We start from the raw sequence: 14,248 nt of genomic DNA, 5'->3' as shown, positions 1-14,248 counted from the left end.
TAGGAGTGTGTTTTAATGGGTTTGTAGATAGACTGTATCCACTCCCGTCTAGATCTAATGTTTGTACCGCGTGGGAGACGTATTACCTGCGGTTTAATTGTTGAATGGTGTATGTCCATGTTTTTATGGGTTTGTAGATAGACTGTATCCACTCCCGTCTAGAACTAATGTTTGTACCGCGTGGGAGACGAATTACCTGCGGTTTAATTGTTATATGGTGAATGTACGGATGTTAAGCCGGTACAGGCCAAGATATTATTTATAACCGACCACAAACGTTTGAACCATTACGGTGGGGTGAAAACAGGTCAGGTATTAACGTTAATCTAGCTTAGTTGCATATTAAAACCGGAGGCTAGGCCTTTGTTTGACCTGGAGTTAGAATGGGATTGATTCCTTCCGGCCCGGTTCATGTGAAAATCCAATGTGCAATTTTGTATAGTATACAACGCAGCCGTAGAGGCACACTTGCGCAGTTTTAACCCAACTGCTTTGAACGCTTCGCTAACCCGCAGTGGTAACAAACCTGCAGGAATCTCATTATTCTTATAGAGATCCAATACAGGCGTTTGACCAATAATCTGGGTCAAATTGCGATTTGTTTGCTTCTTCCGCGAGTATTGAGTGTAACCACGTGGTGTACGGTTTAAAGAGACGGCGCGTCTTCAGGACGTGGGTTTCTTTTGTTAAGAACGCCAGCGCCATCTTTGTAGTCACAGCCTTTTTTTAAAAACAAAACGCAATCTTGCTCTGTGTAGGAGGTCTTGCATAGACCAAGAGCAGCGGGGGGCCCAGCTACAGTGTTACATTCTCTCCCTCTCTCTCTCTCCCCCCCCCTCTCTCTCTCCATCCCTCCCCCCCCCCCTCTCTCTCCATCCCTCCCCCCCTCTCTCTCTCTCTCTATTCTGCAAGTCGGTAGGGGCCATTTTGTTTGTTGTTAAGACTGCGTGGTCTCTGACCTGGGACAATAGCAGACCACTCTCTCCCCCTCTCTCTCTCCATCCCTCCCCCCCCTCTCTCTCTCTCTCCCCACCTCCCTCTCTCTCTCTCTATTCTGCAAGTCGGTAGGGGCCATCTTGTCTGTTAAGACTGCGTGGTCTCTGACCTGGGACAATAGCAGACCACTCTCTCCCCCTCTCTCTCTCTCTCCATCCCTCCCCCCCCCTCTCTCTCTCTCTCTCTATTCTGCAAGTCGGTAGGGGCCATCTTGTCTGTTGTTAAGACTGCGTGGTCTCTGACCTGGGACAATAGCAGACCACTCTCTCCCCCTCTCTCTCTCCATCCCTCCCCCCCTCTCTCTCTCTCTCTCTCTATTCTGCAAGTCGGTAGGGGCCATCTTGTCTGTTGTTAAGACTGCGTGGTCTCTGACCTGGGACAATAGCAGACCTCTCTCTCTCTCTCTCTCTCTTTCTCTATATATATATATATATATATATATATATATATATATATATATATATATATATATATATATATATATTCCCTTAAAGATCCATCGGTTTCAAATGATAATAATGTTTTGGCAGCTACTTATTCAGCCAATAGTGCAAGTATAATTGTCACATTTCACTAGTCAATAGCTGGAGGTATTATATTGTATATTTCGTTCCAATATTTGAGGTATTTAGTTTGACTTTGATTTAAATATCAATATTTAGATCTGACTACAGTTACCGCACGCTTATTGAGTGCCCTCATCCTCTACGTCTCATTAAATCCATAGCAATAAGTTGGAAACCATCGGTAATGACACTAGTTTCTGAGCACATAATAATTTGGCTATAATTTTGTAACTAATAGAATTCAACATCTTTGGGAGAATAATATTTATGTAAACATGTGGTAATATCTGTAAATCGACTTTGTTTGTACAGACATATTACTTTTGTGCAACATACAAGAAGGTTGTTCCACAGTTTCAATATGGAATATTGAAAAGTAATTAACGTTCTCTCCCAGTTCCTCTCTTTCTCTCTCTGTCTGCCTGCCTGTCTAAAGGTAGGCGCTCCCTCACCCCCTCATGAAGACACCTTCCCATCTGCGTTACAAAGCCCCCCCCCCCCCCCCCCCACAGAATAGCTTTGTCTTTAATGCCCCACTCTGGCGTCGTTATGGATCTGATCGGCTGGTCTCTCAACGCTATTGATCAAATTTTCTCGACGAGAAAACAGGGCCAAGGAGAGCCCGCCTGCCCTGACGGAACGTTCGTAGCGGGATACATGATGGACTCCTGGAAGGAGTGGAGGCCCTTGTGTCTCGCCATACTTTCCGTCGAGGATATTGAAGACGTCTACATAATTGGGATGATGATAACAGGATTCCTGCTGTTCGGAGGTTGCGGGTTCCTGTTCTATCGCAAAGTTAGTAAGGAGTAGTAAGGTGATGGCAGCATATTCGGCCGTTGTGCGAACTAAATCGCAAATTGGATACCATTCTGGTGAAGTTGGACCGGGCTTAAACGGACCACGAATTTTCGGAATATTTGGCTTTTTGGTTTTTGGATTCTGGAAATGGAAGACTACAGAGAGTATCAGAGAGACTCTAAGGTTGGCAAAAATTGCAGAGTCGGCCTGACCCAAAGCAATCGTTATCTTCATTCGGCTCCCCCACTTCGGCCTTGGAAGGCTGATATCTCTCCTCTCCCTGGTTGTTATGCAGACGGATGCCCTGCCACCCTTCCCCCCACCCTCCACCTCCTGTGAACTTTGTCTCTGGTCGGAACTCTTCGAGGTCGTCTCCACGGCGTCGGCCGTGTCCTCGTCACCAGCATCAGACGGGAGAGACACTGTTGGGTCCATTGGAGATGGAGTCCTTGAGCTCACACACACACGCACACAAGACTGATTACACACACACCCCCTGGACTCACCGCCTACTGGACTCCCTCCCCCTCCCCTTCCCTCGTTGCAGCACAGTATGCCGTGAGTGATGTGATGCGCCTGTTGGCTGCGTCCGCCTCCCGGTGTCTGAGTTGTGACACTTCCCCTCCCCAACTCCCTTCCCCCCTCCCATATGCGTTTGTGATGTTTTTGATGTGATGCTTATGTGTTGAGGTGTTTTTTTTTGCTAATCCCTACACTGTGCCCCCCTTAAAGGAGCATAGTTTGGGGTATTGACAATTTTTTTTTTCCCCTCGTTACCCTCTTGTTTAGCTTTTGAAACTTTCTTATATAATGCGGGCCGCATGGTTCTTGTTGAACTAGCGCCTGACAGTCTCTCCGTCCTGTCTCCCCACACTGTCTTCCATGTTTCTTGGACGGAATTTAACTGGGAATTTCGTTGCTCTGTTGCTTTGTAACATGTGTAATGACAACAATAAACTATACTATACTATGTTTTGAGTACCTCTATCGGAGGACGTCAAGTGAAGAGGCCAGAGATCAATAGGTAGACGGCAGAGAGCCACCGGGCCTAACCCGGGGATTCCACCGGACGCGTTACGGCAACGTTACGGCTGCGGCACGTCTTGGCCGCGACTTTGCCCTGCTTGCATTTCCACCGGGCGCGTTACGGCAGCGCAACGCTGCCTTGCGAGCCAGCCGTATTCCCGCGAGATCACGAGATCACGCGATAATCCTAAACCTAATGTACTCACCTTCCACTCCCAAAACTACTGCAATTAAATGCCAGGCTTTGTCCTTTCTGACATTGTTCTTATAAAAAGGATGATTTGAGACCCTTTGATTGATTGACTGCTGACCTGGTGCCACCGGTCATGACGTAATAATGTTGGTGTTTTATTTATTGTGTTTTATTTAGAAAATTGAGCGGAATGCTCTATGGCTTTTACTTTTTAACTTCCTGCCCTGATCGATCTGCTCTGTTGAAATTGACGCGGTTCAGCAGCGGCTCGCGGCAAAAATAGGAATGCTACGGAATGATAGCGCTGCGGCGCGGCACGCCGCTCCTGGGACGCTGCTGAGACGTTCCGCAGCTGCGCCCGGTGGAAATGGTCTCATTGATTAGAGTGGAACCTATCTGCTGCGGTGACCGCGGCCAAGACGTGCCGCTGCCGTAACGTTGCCGTAACGCGTCCGGTGGAATCAGGCCGTAAGCCCGGGGGCTTGAAGTAGATCACGGTATTTTCCTCTCCACGCGTTAGATACAATTCCCTCCCTTAAGCTTCATAGTTACCATACCGAAACATGCCAACAAATAAAGTGAGTTAAAAGCAACCCGGGATTGGACTATTTTTTTCGAAGAATACTGCAAATCTACGAGTCCCTCCTAACCCTTTACACTCGTAAAGCCCCCACCACCCCCCTCCAGGCCCAGTCTAACACCCCGTCCCCTCACTGGCCTTCCATCTCTCTCTCTCTCTCTCCAACCCCGTCTCTCTCCGCTTCTCCTCCTCCACTGTCTTAATGAACCCCTCACCACCAATCTTCCTCCCGCCAAACCCTCCTCGTAAAGACCAACCCCCAGCCTCTCCCACGACACATCTCTCTCTCTCCGACGCTTTTTTTAACAACGATAACTTCTGTTTGTAGTTCCCCTTATCATCCAAGGATCTCATAGGGCTATCTGTGTACATATAAATGTACACACAGCGCAGAGACAGAGTGTACTGAGAACACAAATTGCGGTTAAGTGGTAGCCTTTTGCCATAAGGTACCACAGTTTTCAGCCGGACAGATAGAACTCAGAGAAGTTTCTGTAGTCGGCTGATACGTATGTAGTTTGCCCCGCCGCCATATTTGAAGTTCTTAGATGAATCCAATGCCCCCCTCTCCCCCCTCCCTCCGCACGCCCCTGGTAATCTACCCCTCTAACGCCTCCCTCCCCTTGAAACCCTTTCATCTCCCTCTTCAGATCCCGTCCAACACCCCCCTCCCCTCCTTCCGCACCCCCTTCATGAATGCCTTCAATCACTCTCTTCCCCTCACTTCCTTAAAGAAGAAGGCCACACGCCTTTCTATTGGATAGTTGAATTGAAGTTATTTTCCTCCTCCTCTCATCTATCTTAGTGAACCCCCGACAAACACTCTTCCTCCAGCAAAACCTCCTCGTAAAGACCACCCCCACCCCTCCCACGACACCTCTCTCTCTCTTTGGCTGTTTAAAACCAAGGATAACTTCTGTTTGTAGTTCCCCTTTTCATCCGAGGATCACATAGGATTATCTGCAGGCACGTGCAGAGGGGGGGGCTATGGGTGCCCGAGCCCCTGCCCTTTTCCCTCTGAAGGACCAAAGTGCCCTTTTGAGTGGTCGTTTAAATTGTCAATGCTTTGTAAAATTACACATGAACAATTAAACGTTAACATGTGAATCAATTATTCGAGTATAAAAACTTCAACGGTAATGATATAGAAGTAAAGTTTTTACTTTGTAGCCTTGTTTACCGGCGCTCAGTGCGCTGCTGCCGCTGAGTGACGTCATAGGCTATCAACGTGACCTTTCACAATTTGCCTGCCTGCAAGATGCGCTTGTTGTTTTAAGAGACGGTACAACGCAGGGTAAGATCACTACAGAGTCAGACACAGACACTTGTTTCCAAAACCATAAAGTTGATAATGCTAAATAAACTGTAACAGTTATCTAGTTTTGTAGTCTCATTTTGAAGTATAGGCCTATGTTTGCCAGCAAAAGCTTTTCAACAAGCATCATTTTAACTGTGAAAGTGGCTACCACTCGGTTTATTTTCTATAGCCTACCAGCTAGCTATACAGCTAACCTATCTGGGAAACCTTTTGAAATTGCAAAGGGAAAGCATACATCGTTATATTTAATCTGTATACTCTGTAGTAACTACTTGGCCACATGACATGGCCAAATCCGTTTCATGTCTACTCCGTCTTAGTGTCTCTGGCAGAACGGGGTGAAATTGGTTTTATATTCGACATTCGTCGATTTTCCGGGGTTGTATCTTTAATAGCGTCAAGTGCTTAGGGACCGTCAAAAAAGTGCAACGTAATTTTTTTCAATTCTTAATAACTCAATCGAAATTCATCCTATCAACATCAAACCACTTCTGATGTGTTTATGTACTCGTTTTGTAGTCCCCACTACCCCTCATTCTAAAGAAAGACTTTTAATTGTTTTTAAAAAATGCAAAAGCTTTCAGTGCATGTATTGCATCCATATTTAAGGCTTTATTTTTAATAGCTCACTTGTTTTTATAGATATCAACAACAAACCACTTCTGATTCGTTCATAAACTCATTGTGGAGTTCCCACCACCCTGTGTTTAATAGAAAAACATAAAAAAATTAAAAGTCACACGTATACATTGTGTACAGTTAGGCTAATTCGTATTCAAGGCTTTTATTTTGTAATAGCTTAATTGTTTTTATAGATATCAACACCAAACCACTTCTGATGAGTTCATGAACACACATGTGCCCTTTTTTTAATTTGAGCCCCTGCCCCTCAAAGGGTCTCTGCACGGCCCTGATTATCTGTGTATATATAAATGTACACACAGCGCGGAGAAAGAGTGTACTGAGAGCGCAAATTGTGGTTAAGTGGTAGCCTTATGCCATAAGGTACCCCAGATATCAGCCGGACAGATAGAACTCAGAGAAGTTTCTTTTATCGGCTGATACGTATGTAGTTTTCCCCGCCGCTATATTTGTAGTTCTTGGTAGTGCCCCCTACTCGTTAACACAAGATTATTCCCAATTACATCTCAACATCTCCAACTACTAACTTCAAATTTAAAATACTATGTAAAATACATAGTTAAGGCAAACCCTGTCAGTTGTTAATTTTTTTTTTTTAAAACTTCAATGAGCACATACCACTGACTGAAGTGATCTATTGCTTTTATACAACGGTTACTATTATGGCAAAACGAAAGTCATAGACACGCTACATTAAAAAACAACAAGAAAGTCAAAGTAGCTGTTTTATTAAAGAATACAAAAAAGTAATCCCTCCTGGCTGCCTTCAAAATGCACGACGGTCGCTATGCAACACACTTTAGCGTCCCTCCGAGAGAAGGCTCGGCTAGAGCGGTTCGCCGTCAATTTATCAGGTCCGACTGGGCTTTTCTCCTGAACAGTCCCAATGACTTCAGATGTCTGCGCAATGTTGACATACTTATATTAATGCCCTCCTCACTTTTAAGGAACATCCATATTTCCCAATGCCTCAACCCGAGCAAGAAATAAAGTACGATAGCGTCGGTGGCGTCATCTTTGCCGGCCAATGACTTCAGATGTCTGCGCAATGTTGACATACTTATATTTATGCCCTCCTCACTTTTAAGGAACATCAATATTTCCCATTGCCTCAACCCGAGCAGGAGATTAAATACGATAGCGTCGGATAGCGTCATCTTTGCCGGCCTGCAGCAAGCCAGCAACGTTATTTATGAATGAGAGGCGTGATCCTTTTCTCGTAAACGAGTTCCTTATGTCGTAAATATGATATCTTATCTCGTAATTACGAGATCCTTATCTCGTAATTACGAGATCCGTATCTCGTAATTCCGAGATCTTTTCTCGTAATTACGAGATCCTTATCTCGTAATTACGAGATATTATCTCGTAATTACGAGATCCTGAGTGTGCTAACGGCTACATTAGCTGTGAAACTTTTTTTTTGTTGGTGAATGCTCAGCGCCACCGTACATTACTGCATAACATCAACATCTAACCTGCAATAGCTTTCTTTTGTAATGAGTTTCACCCAACACTGCCACTAGGCCTGGCCTACTTGCCAGAGAGAACACACATGTTTATTACTATCGACTAAGCCTAAATTTGTATTATTTTTTAGACCGTTGATGTCTTACAAACTGGCCCTACATTGTTTAATCTGAGCATTTAGTTGTTCTCATTTCATGAATTTTACTACAAATGCTATTTACCTGTGTCTAAATAGTGAAATGACGTCTGTTGCTTGATGTATGGATTTCGGGGCTTTAGGGGTGCTATGGGCTGACGGGTTAACTATGCTGCAATCTTTCCTAATTGTCACAATTTGTCTCACCAGGATGAATTAGATGACACAGCACAGACCTGGAACGCCCATACCATCAGGCCATCAAGAAATACTAATGTCCCTAGCGGCCGGCCTAATATCATGTATGCCATCCCACAACTGTATAATGTTAGAGACCACCTTTGTCCTGTTCAGAGTGAACATCTGGGTGTATGCAAGACTGAGTGCATCTTTCGAGAGCCCATTCCCTGTGATCGAGATGTTTATTCACTCTGCAATGATATCATGGTCGAATCACATCTGCATCTACCTGAGGATCCTTATCAGGCTGTTAACTTGTACATGCACTTGAGAGGTGTCATTACTACTGCTCTGCAAATGTGACCTACAGTATTCACACACCCACTGCCCTACCATTGGACTCACCTATAGTGCATCCCTGTCTGTAGATACCTGAATAAAACTGATATGTTCATGGACAACTTTTACCTTTACTGGACTCATTTTCTGGTTGAATAGTTGCACCTGGAGTTTTAAGTCTGGATTTCTCCCGCTCCACTAACAGTGGACATTCACCTGCAGCAAACAAACCCTCCTACTGTAATGGACACAGTGCAGCTTACAGACAGGTGTTGAAATTTAGTGTCCCACAGCACATAGCCCGTCAGGGTTAAACTACTTTTTGGCTTTGTTGGTTTGGTTTTTGTTAGAGATAGCAATTGAAGGTATACAATTGAATAGAACATGGAGTTGAAGAAATTCAGCAGACACTTTCATACACAAAGCAGAATCTGAAAAATGCTTGCTCACTTTAATGTACAGTTCTTCCAAAAATGAAAAAGAAAACAATAGTGTGGGGTGATCTCAACTTCTAAGGAAACGAGTACCTCTGAATAAATGTATATAATGGGCTAGACACAAAAGATTGTCGAGCATAATTAAAGTTACAAAAAGTGCTTGATCACATTTGTTCACATCACCTTGTGAAAGTGCAGTCCTTGCATCAAACAAGCCCCTTTTGAAAACAGCAACTTAAAAAAGGTTTTACATTTTTGAACTAATTTGACTGAGTTGCACAAAAAGGTCTATGCAAATATGCACAAAAAAATGCACATTTTTGTATTTTGAGTAAATGGAACACATGCATCACCCAAAGTTTGGTATGGTAACCACATCACACACCCACACATAATTTGCCATGGTTTCTGTTGAAATCTCAGTGATATGTCCCACATAGCCAATCAATTTCATCTAATCTCAGCCTTGGAGGTTGTGTAGGCCTTAAACTACTGCACTTTTTCTTATTAAATCAATCATTACTATGATTTCCAATTAAAGGTGAGGAAATACAAATTTGGCTGCCGTATAGTCATGCTGGTAGTACAAAAATAGATATGGACTATGGACATACAAACTAACATTTCAACAGAAAGAATGTCATTATGTAAGCATTTTACCAGCAAGAACAGGTATTTTAGAGAACAGAAAATAACTCACAAATGACAAAATAAACATAAAAGACTTTTAGATTATATCCATCTCGAAGTAATTGCTTGAGAGGACGTTATCAAGCTCTGTCCTGAATTCAGGGAAAGAGCTATATGTGCAAGGAACCTCAAGAGTGTTGGGAAAAATAACCTGCTGAGTACATCACATGTACATTACAAATATAGCTAACTCCTACCCTAGCCTGATGAGCACATCACATGGCAGACACATTACAATATAGTCAACTCTTGCTCTAACCCAACAAACACATAACACAAACATGATAATATAGTCAGGTCAAGGCCGGAGCCGAAGGCCCCATTTCCCCATCCAGGCAAATGGTAGACACTCAGACAATGCACCAGTCATCCTCAAGAACGGGAGAGCCACATTAAATTATCACACAGGAGACACTTCGGGGGGGGCACTCCCCCGTTTTAATTTATCACACAGGAGACATTTTAAGAGCTCTCCCCGTTAGGAGGAACACAAGAAGATACACATGCACACCCCAGGGCCTGAGAGCCAAGGTCAAGCAAAAACACACAGAACCACACACATCTCAAATGCACACACCTCATCGAGAGGAGGATACAGCATAAGACTGTATCACACAGGGACTTTTCATCTTCTTCTGGAGCAGACCTTCCACGGAGGCGAAGCTCTGGACGAACCATCAGCGCTGATCAGGGACTTAGACATATTCGATTTCTCACGCTTTATGACTCTGTATAACCGTTGCCACTTTACTTTATAAATCCAAGGTCCTCGTGCCGACAGACTTTATTACCTCTCCGTCTCATTTTATCTGGTCCAGTAACTAGACAGATCGTTTTTCCCCTCAAGAGTAGCACCACACGTGTGCCCAATTGGCCTTCTCCCAAGTCCAGTTTCAGCATTAAAGGATACCATCACTTTATCTACACATATGACACTGGACCCTGTGCAGAAGCGTAGGAATTTCTCCGCCTTTGTTTGGTCGGCATTTTTAATGTAACGTTGGAGATAACTGAACACATTCTGTTCTCTCCGACTAAGGACAACATTTGTTCTGTCCAACAACTGCACTACTCGTTTGCCTGTGGCCTTTTTGGACCCGTAAAGAGCCAACACACTTTCTTTGTCAGGAAGGTTTTGCTGTACAACCAAGATAACTGTACTGAAGCTATCTCTGACAAATTTAGGCTCCTGCAGAATGGCTTTGTGAGCCATGGATTCAATGGCTGTTCTCATATTATCTTTTGGTGGAAGAGAATGTGAGCCCATTCGTGAAAAAAGCTCAAGCAAATCATCTTCATCGTCTTCCTCCATCCTCCCCTCAAGAGCCCTTTCCACAGCTGCCCTCTCGACTGGAGGCAAGTAGTTGAGAAAGCGACATAATGAGCAGGTCTACATCTACCGAATCCATACCATGGATGCACGCTACCATGAAGGCCTTTGAAAGCATCACTGGAAGTACACCAAGATCTAGTAACCCCTTCACCCACACACGTCCAACCGCTTGCCATTCACCATGACAGAAATCAGGCCTCAGCCTTGGGACCCTCTCAGTTTCCCCATCACACTGCTGAAGAAACATCTCCCAAAATGCAGTGTACACCTCCCGCGAAACCCCTGAATCATCAACAGCATTTTCATTAACAAAATCCATCTTCAAAAACAAAGAAATGATACTACTGTCCATAAACACAGACAGAACATCTTCGACCACATTAATTCTGCGAATTGAAGCTCGACGAAAACCCTCTGTGGCCCCATAGCTGGCAGTTGATGCCTGGACGGAATCAGGTGATACGTGGGCAGGAGCAGTCGGCAGTAGTTCTCTCGACTGGAAGGCGAACACAGAACACAATAAAAGGGTCACTGTATGAAGAACTACAGCATGGTTAAGGTCCAAACTGTTTGAGACATGACATTTTCCCCAACATTCAATAGCATAACTTCAAAATAGAAATACTAAACTTCAAAATAATATCACATAACCTTAATTGAAGCTCGACGAAAACCCTCTGTGGGCCCTGAGATGGCAGCTATTGATTGGACAGAGGAATCAGGTGATGCATGGGCAGGAGCATTCGGCTGTTCTCTCGACTGGAAGACGAAGACAGAACACAAAAGAGTCATTGCATGAGGAACTGCAGCATGTTTGAGGTACAAAAACGGGAGACATCACATTTATCAAAAATTCACTGGCACACCAAAATAGAAATGACAACTTTCTAAACATAGAACCCAGCAGAACCAACACAATCTCACTTGGTGATGTCATGTGAAACCATGCAAAATGAGTTGACCATGTAAAGCCCAGAACAATTGAAATGGTCCAGAACAAAGTGGAAATGGTCTTAAATATCATGGTCTTTTTTATCTTCGCAAGCACTGGGGCTCTGGTAGCATAGTCGTTAAGGAACCTGGCTAACATGCTAGTAGCCTGGAATTTGTGGTTTCGAAGCTGCCACCATTGTGCCCTTGAGCAAGGCACTTAACCTTAAGTTGCTCTTGGGGAGACTGGTAAATAAAAACTGGTAAATTATCTGTAAATGTAAAGCACTTAAAGCTAAATTTTCTTCAAATGTTAATGTTTTTTTTATCATTCAGGTGGGTGTTAAGAGTGCAGAGATGTATATGATCACAAAAAACCTCCTTCAAAAATGAGGGAATGTGATCCTGCAATTGCTTACTAAATGTGAAGCCTAATGCATACAGGCCTAGACTTTCTGTGATTCTAATGCCATCGTGGTCAAAAAGGGTATTCAAAGGAACCATCTATACTAACGTGCTAATTAGCAGTTTAAACTGGAGTTTAGAATCACAGCTATTCAGAATAAGCACTCCCAACATTTTATAAGATTGTTGGTTACATGCTTCCCTGAAATTTGACCCCTTTCTCATTAGGTACTATTAACATTAATTACCTGTAAAACATTTGAACATCTTATTTGGACTGTCACCTCATCCTCTGAAGCAGCCTCATAATCCGAACACCACTCTACTGTGTCTGACTCTGAGACTGCATTGGAATCTTTGACTCTCCTCGGGCTCGTGTCTTCTATGTCTGTAATGTCCAAATCAGAAGACTGCTCTGAAGCGGTGTCATCAACATTAATAATGAAGTCGGCCTCCTCTTGCCGATCACTGGGAATGTTGGTGGATGAGTCAGATGTTGCAGGGTCTGAAACAATGGCATTCAGATTCTGCAACAAACACAAAAAAAATGCTTTAAGTCTTGCAACACATTACTTCACAATAAAAATGTACCAGGACGACTACATATTGTTCACTAAGTCAATTCTAACAAACACCAAAATACATCTGCTAAAGGGGAATTCAGTGTTATTTGACCCGTAACCCCATTGTTTGTGGTCACCATATACTGTCCATGGGAACAAGAAAGAATAAAAGTAACAAACCCCTGTGCTTAGATCTTCTAAATCTTCAGTCGATGAGTCACTTTCGTCCTCCACAGAAGATTTGTCCTTTGAGCAGATGTAAAAACGGAGAAGCTTCAACTTTGTTGACTCATACAACTTGCCCACGGTCTCTTCCAACTGAATGCAATTCCTTTTGAAGTCACGCACCTCAAAATCCATTTGGGAAAAACAGCTGTTTTCCGGTTTCTAGAACCTGCTCCACGGTAGTTTCTTTAGGAACCGTTGTGTGTCTAGTCCCACCACCATGCCTCGTTCTCACCTGGGTGTAGTGAGGTTTTGAATAGTGAAGCCACCCAATTTCAATCTTCCGTACCACCTTTTCTCCACTTTTGTTGCACTTTCTAGACAATCCATGCGATTCTGATGGCGTGTGACATTCCGTTTTCAACATCTTCCTGTCCCCTATCTTCTCCCTTATCCTCTCCAAAAGGGTCACTCTGTTAGGTGTATGGCGCTGCTGATGACAAAAAGAGACAACAGCTAGTCGATCGCCATAGGTTGGTATATATCGTGCAAGCTGCTCATCAGTCATCAGTGTAAGCACAGCCTTGTCAATCTGCAAGCAAAAATGTTGGAGAAAAGCAGTTAAAGAAACGCACATGCAGTGCAGAAACCAACAAACATGAACCATAAACCAATAGCCTAGTTAATTTGAGTGAACTGTATTTCACTTAACAGTCAGGTAATTCCAGGACCACCATATTACAACAGATCTTTAGTAGCAGTAGCACGAACTCCAAATCTTCACCCACCGACCAGTTAAATGTTAACTGCTACCGACACGACATGATTTCGAAACTGACATTTTTGTCCGTCCCCGTATTCATACGACGCTTCAATTAAAATCGTCATACGACGATTCAATTGCAAGATTACAGAAAGCATTACAAATACAATTCTAACTTTACTTCCATGCTCTAACATCAGGATCGAAAGACACGAGCGCTAACCACTTGAGCTAGTTAGCCTGCTATCAGTTAGCGGTTCACTCACTGGAATTATATGACACTTAACTACACATAGGCTACTGTTTGCCCAGGTTGGGTGACACAGCAAGCAACTTAAGAGCAGTTCCTACCCACCTTATCTGTCTTCATGTGGTTTATCTGGTCCTGTGCCACGGCTCAGGCGATAGGGAAATTCTCCAGGTCCACCTCCATTTATGACCTTCTTCACTGTATATCTACGTTATTTACCGCCATCTACTGACCCGGAAGTTGATTTTAAAAACCACGAAAGACAAAAAACTTTGATTTTTGAACTAAAAAAACTGATACTAACAATAATGTTCACATCTTATATCTTCACGTTTTTAGAAGAATTACGCAAAGGATAATATGTTCGACATCACTTTCGTCTCACCTAACCAGAGCCGACTTTAGAGTAAATTTCCCCCCCTGCTGGTAATATGAAGAACTACAACCAAATTTCAGTGGACTACA

At 43.6% G+C, this 14,248-nt stretch overlaps 1 long non-coding RNA gene across 3 annotated transcripts; it reads right to left on the bottom strand.

Moving 5' to 3' along the window:
• Positions 1-7,537: 7,537 nt before the first annotated feature.
• LOC130405525 (uncharacterized) lies at positions 7,538-14,247 on the bottom strand. Of its 3 annotated transcripts, none has more exons than XR_008904348.1 (4): positions 12,954-14,247; positions 12,786-12,851; positions 12,291-12,569; positions 7,538-11,466 (listed from the first exon to the last, which is right to left on the bottom strand). It is a non-coding gene; the product is annotated as an uncharacterized LOC130405525 (long non-coding RNA). The 3 variants fall into 3 exon arrangements; XR_008904349.1 differs by having other exon boundaries at positions 7,538-12,569; positions 12,954-13,362; positions 13,889-14,247; XR_008904347.1 differs by having other exon boundaries at positions 7,538-12,569.
• Position 14,248: the final 1 nt, after the last annotated feature.

The sequence above is a fragment of the Gadus chalcogrammus genome, chromosome 16, assembly GCF_026213295.1.
Source record: "Gadus chalcogrammus isolate NIFS_2021 chromosome 16, NIFS_Gcha_1.0, whole genome shotgun sequence".
Lineage (NCBI taxonomy): Eukaryota > Metazoa > Chordata > Actinopteri > Gadiformes > Gadidae > Gadus > Gadus chalcogrammus.
Note: the sequence above shows the minus strand (reverse complement) of the source record. Positions and strands in the feature narration are given on the sequence as shown.